Source organism: Arachis ipaensis, chromosome B3, assembly GCF_059453495.1.
Source record: "Arachis ipaensis isolate K30076 ecotype BB chromosome B3, ASM5945349v1, whole genome shotgun sequence".
NCBI classification, from domain to species: domain Eukaryota; kingdom Viridiplantae; phylum Streptophyta; class Magnoliopsida; order Fabales; family Fabaceae; genus Arachis; species Arachis ipaensis.
In genome coordinates this window covers 131,645,884-131,652,144 of record NC_142438.1, presented here as the reverse complement: position 1 = coordinate 131,652,144, position 6,261 = coordinate 131,645,884, and the positions used below count along the sequence as shown (strand labels likewise).

The window sequence follows — 6,261 nt, the reverse complement described above, 5'->3', positions numbered from 1 at the left end:
ATAATTAAATAGGGGGACTTGCGACAAATATGGAGAGCAAACGGGGGATATATATATATATTTTTTAAACGGGAGCGAAGGACGGAAAAAGGGGTTCACCGTCGTACCCACACGAGTATCTATTATTATATCTAACTAACAACGAAAATTCAATTTGAGCCGATTTGAGATAGGACACATGAACTTTATCTGCATCGGGTTTTAAGACAATGAATCTAATTCGGATTTAAGATCCTAACAATAGACCTAGGTTGATCTTACTCACTTGACTTAATATTTTGAGTCATTACCACTACAGGAAACATCGTTAAAATCGACGGCCAAATCGACGGCTAAGCCGTCGATAATATTAAAATTCGACAGTAAAATAGACAGCGGAGTTGGTCGCTATTAAGCTTGTCGATTTTTCAAAATGCTAATAAAATCGACAGCCCTACTGTCTATAATATGAGTTTGAGAATTTTACACTCTTACTAAAATCGACAACATCGCCGTCGATAATATTATATAAAATCGACGCCATTTTTATCGATATTTGATCAAATAAAATCGACAATATTTTTGTCTATAATATGCTTACTAAAATAGACAACGTTGCTGTCGATATTGGATCCAATAAAATCAACACAGTTGCCGTCGATTTTATTATTCATATATCGACAAATTCTGTGTCTATATTTGGGTTTTCTTGTCTATTTTAAAATTAAAAAGCGACAACTATTCCGTCGATTTTAATAGATATGTTTTAAAAAATAGTAAACAATAAATAAATAAAATAGAAAAGCAGCATATTTTCTAGTACTCACTAAGAACTTTGATCAAACATGTGGCACGCATCAGTATCAGTGTAGCTACAAATTCAAACACGGTCTCCTATCTAACAACCCATTCATTATATTCAAAAATATTTCTACCATATTCAAAACAATTAGAAAAACAAGAAGAAGAAATTGTGAATGCTGGTGGTATATTTGACCTGGGAATATGAATTGAAGGCTCTTCTTTCTTGTAGAAGAAGAGAGAGAGAATAAAGGTTATTGAAGTTCATGGACATGGGAACAAAGGACTTGAGTATGTGATAGCATCTGCCACCGTCATTCCGAGGAGGAAACACCACACAACATGCTTGCAAACTCAGAAGCCATTGCCAACTGCCAAGTAGAAAAAAGGAACTCTAATAATAATAACAATATACTTAGCTTATAATATACTTAGCTTCCAACATCGTAAAGCTAATAATAAACCGTTTCAAACACCAGGAAAGACGCCAATTCCATATTGTCATGTTTGTTCATAGTTACAAAACAATTGCAGTGGACAAGCACAAATTCATCATCATCTCATCTATAATATAAATTGGAGAAATAGTAATTAACTAAATCCTAAATTCCTAATACTAATTATAATTGCCAAACTTTTAATAATTTCCTATATATTAGTAGCAGTCATCATCATATATACTTCCATATTTCAATTACATCTCTATTTTCAATTTTCATTCATAGATACTAGCCTTACTGTTTAGTAAAGCATCCAAGCAAGCCCATCTCATTAGATAAGGTTATGTGCCTTGAGATTAGAATTTATATGATACCAAGATGTTTTAGGCTTTTGATGGTTTTATTAAAAAAGCTGAAAAATTGTTAGCTTATAAAGAATGCATAGTATCTTTGGGATTAGAATTTATATGATACCAAGATAAGGTTATGTATATATATTATTCCTCTACGTAATTTAATTAATTAATTAATAATATTATTAGCTTATAAAGAATACATAGTATCATGCAAAAACAAAAGCAAATTATTAGATGATAAGAATTTATATGATGCAAGCCAGGAAAATCACAAAAAAACTAAAAAATAAATAAAAAAGCAACAGCCAATCCCAAATCAAAGCCAAAAGCAAAACCAAATCAACAGAGTCAATGATGCAAAGAGGATGCCTACCTTTGTCGGCAGCAGCAAGAAGGTTGGGAACTGGCAGAAGAAAGACCTTGACAAACAGAATGAAACATTCTAAGAAAAAAAGGAATAAAATAAAAACTACAAAGAAAATGTCTTCTTTCATGAGTCAACTTCTATTTTTTATAAGCTGCAATATCAAATAATCCATTGGAGATGCACAAAACTCAAGAAGAAATACAAGACTGAAAGGAACAAATAAAATGATACAATAACTAAGAAGGATAGATCAAATAAAAGACTGAAAGGAACTAATAAGTTACTTATTGCTTCCTAAGGTTCTATGTCTGTGTTTGACTATTTATTATTTCTTCATTCTTTTTTTCTTTTCTTTTCACACATACAAATGTAATACTACACCAATGCAATAAAAATTTACATTTTCTCATTCTGCATGTGGTTATCATTACTTTGACCAACATTGTGGCAGAGATACATACCATGTTCCTTTACACATGTCTAATAGTCTAATTTATACTGTCACCTATCTGAATTCCTAAGTACAATGATAATAATGTTTTCCTATATATCTGAATTACCCACTCCTAACTGCACAATTTTGATTGCACTGCGTCCTTATCAATAGCTTTGTAATTCAGCATCGCAATTAAATGAAAAAATATAAGAATCTACTATTGATTCCATGAACACCAAAAATAAGAATCTGCTGGAATGAAATGAAAAAATATAAATCCAAGCAAAGCAAAGCGAAAAGCGAAAACCTCACAACCTGCTTTATGCAGAGAGAGTAAAGAGAGAATACTTACGGTGTTGCTGAGACCGATGGAACGATTGTTGAGAGCAGAGGCAAATCAACGGCAATGGCGGTAAGTCTGTTGCCACGTGTAGCGACGGGATCCATGCAAATTAAGAGAGTATTGAAAGTTCAATATCATAAAAGGCAAAGTCCAGTATACATATAACATGCATGTATGAAATTAACTGTTCTACTAAAAATGTAAAAAATCTGGTGTCTATTTAATATGCAAAATTGCAAATAAGATGGAACAGACTACAATACTAAGGCAACAATGTGGGAGTGGGACATTCAGCAATTAACTAGGCCTTATCTCATTCGGGAGTGGGACATTTTAAGGGGTTTGGACTTCTATGTTTTATTTCTTCTAGAAACTTCAATATAATATAATATGATACATCAGTGTAAATCCTAAACCCTTTTAATGGTAGTTACTTATATGGAAGTCTTTTAATACCTTTTAAAAGCCATATATATGGATAATTGCAGAGAAATACTAAGAATGCAAGCATGGAAAAAGGGAAATTAAATTCAATCTCTTCTCTAAGTCTCAACTAACTTGATCTGTATTAATCATCATCCATGTTCTTAGAGTTTATTCAGTACTTCTCTGGAGCTTGTGTATTAATTGTTGGTCCCATACTCAAACCATATTCCTTGTACTAACATATAAAAAATAGTATGTTAATCTATTCTACTGTACATGTTTGAATCTAATATCTATTCCTATTTATGCGATCTAAAGCATAGGTTAAGGTTTGGAATAAATGGCAGTACTAATATTCCACCTACCCCAAATCTCTATCATTTCTTTGGCCTTCTATAATATCATTTAAATCTTCTTTCTAAAACACCAAATTAAAAGCCTTCATTACCAATAATTAAGTAGAAGATGAAGCAAGCTCTATTTTCCTTGTCCCTACTTCTAGTCCTCTTGATTTCTTCCTTGAATTCTTCAGTCACAATGGCACAGGCACCTGCATCAGCACCATCGCCTCAGGCTCCAGATTGCTGTGACTCAACCCTATATGACATAACCAGAATCCTTGAAAAGGAAAAAACATTCATAGTCCTAACCATGCTGCTGAAAATAACAGAGATCATGAAGAGCATCAACAAAGAGCTCATAGCAGCAAAGAGTAGTAATGGCCTAACAATCCTTGCAGCAGATGACAATGCCTTCTCAGAAGATAAAGCTTTTGCAATTCCACATCCTACCCGAGTGTGTTTCAAGCTCATCAGGCTTTGGTTCTCTGAGCAACTCTGTGGAAACAATGACAGGTAAAGGCACCAAAAGGCTTCTGCTGAGAGTGACAAAACATGGTAAGATGATCAGTGTCAACATTTTCATCGGGGTGGTGAATTATACGAGAACCTACACTAATTTTATATAAATAAGTGATTGATAATATGTAATTAATTAATGCTTTTAAATTGTAGTGTAATCTCGTACTCTGCAAAACCAGTGGCCAAATAGTAAAAGGGAAGGGATCTTTTGTGTCTGTTGTTTTTACCTTGCAGTTTTCACTTATTCAAATGGCCTCTTGGGAGCTATTCTTGGTAACTGTTGCCTATAAATTATACAGTACAGGGGACCTTTTGGTCATTGACTTTTCAGGAGCGACCAGAAACGCAGGTCAAGAAGCATGCTACAGGAAAGAGAGAATACTGTTATCACAACTAATACAAAGAATTGGAAAAATTTTTAAATGTATTGGTATATCATATTTTAATAAATTTTAACTCTTAATTTTAATTATAAAAAATATATATAATATATATAATTAAAATTAATGGTTAAAAATTACTGTCGATGTACTAGTATACTGAAAAATTTTTCCAAAGAATTAACACTAACCATTGGTATGTACAACTCATGTAAAAATAAAATAAACAAATAACCCTTTTTCTCTTTCATTTTGTATCATTTGCATGATACATATAACACACTGGTTTTTGACATAACTAGCAAGGAGAAACAAGAATACATCAATGGCCATGGGACACAGTTTCATGGTCGCTAGGGAGCATCTTTGACCCACATTACTTGCCAAATTAGGATAAACAGAGTCTAGTTTGGTAATTCACGAGCAGCTTTATTCCTTTCTCCACGGGCATCATGCTCAATAGTTGAACTTCATAGTTCATACAATAATAGTTTTTTCTTCAATTTTTTGGTTACGGAGCTGCATTAATTTTATACAAATTTGATTATGAATTTATGCATTGATGCCAGCCCTTTTGGTATCTTGGTGTAGGTAGTGTATAATTAATTAGGTTAAAGCTAAATAATTAGACTCTTCATAATTAGTTGTGTACAATGAAATTGTGTGAGGCAGTACAATCATTTATACAATTCTGCATAGTATTAGTTGACAAGTACATCAACGCTGTCTCACCTGTCTGCATAATTTTGCCGTCATTTAGCTCAAAGTAGGTTGAGATTCCATAATTGGGCCAGGTTTATTTGGTTAATGTCTGGGGCATTTATTAATAATGGAAAATTAGTACCAACGAGAGCTACGTGCGGATTCAGCTACATAATTGAGGCAAGCCAAAACAAAATTGACATGCCGTGCAGCAGTAACCAATCTTTCAAAATGTCCACAATGATCCAGGACTAGAACATTAACAAAAAGAAGAGAAAACCAGCAATACCAATTACCAAGTTTTCATTTTCCAGAACCACAGTCCACGTATTAATAGAAGCAATAGCAAAAAGAAAAAAGAGTAAGTCACATAAAAAAAATTTTGGATGACTAGACTAATACTTTTTCTTTGTTTTTACTTTACATTTGAATTAATATTAGCCAATTATCTTCTATTTTACACTAAAACTATTATCTCCTAACATTTTTTGAAATGATTAATCAATTTGAGCCATTGAACATGCAGGCAACTTGGTTGTAATTGTAGTTCTACTACTATAGATAATTATTATATACTAAATAAAGTAACTATTTAACTAGGCAAAAGAGGCGGATAAACTAATAGTTTGAATAATGAGATGCCAGCCTTACAAGGCACACAAACATCAATCAATAATAATGAATAAAAGTTCAGTGAGCTCTCTGTCTGTATTAGCATTTAGCACACAAATAATTCAAATCACTTCCACACTAAAAACACCCTCTTTCCTTATCCATTATAACTTAGGAGAACTTTTTTCCTTTTTTTAAGGGAATATGAAGATGGGTTACCCAATAATTTTGATATTTGTGAAAAGGAAATACAATATGGGCATACACTGAACTTTCAAACACAGTATCGAAATGAAGCTAAATTTCATGTGTTGCATGAGCGTGATCCACACAAGTTGCTTGCTTGCCCTGTAACTGAAGGCAAGGGCGCAACCGGCAAGCAAGAGTCTAATCCCAGTCAACAACACATCGATGGCACTCCTAGCTTATCTAATATATACATTATACATCCCTTCCTTTTCATAATCAATGCCATGAGGGTCCCTCATCCCGTAAAAAACTCCAGTTTCCAAACAGGCTATGCTATCATCACCACCAACAACACGCTTCTCCCAAACCC

At 33.2% G+C, this 6,261-nt stretch overlaps 1 long non-coding RNA gene across 1 annotated transcript; it reads right to left on the bottom strand.

Moving 5' to 3' along the window:
- Nucleotides 1–744: 744 nt before the first annotated feature.
- LOC110270338 (uncharacterized) lies at nt 745–4,365 on the bottom strand. Its single transcript, XR_002359760.2, has 5 exons — nt 4,236–4,365; nt 3,597–4,022; nt 2,732–2,797; nt 1,950–1,995; nt 745–1,151 (listed from the first exon to the last, which is right to left on the bottom strand). It is a non-coding gene; the product is annotated as an uncharacterized LOC110270338 (long non-coding RNA).
- Between the last annotated feature and the right edge of the window lie 1,896 nt (nt 4,366–6,261).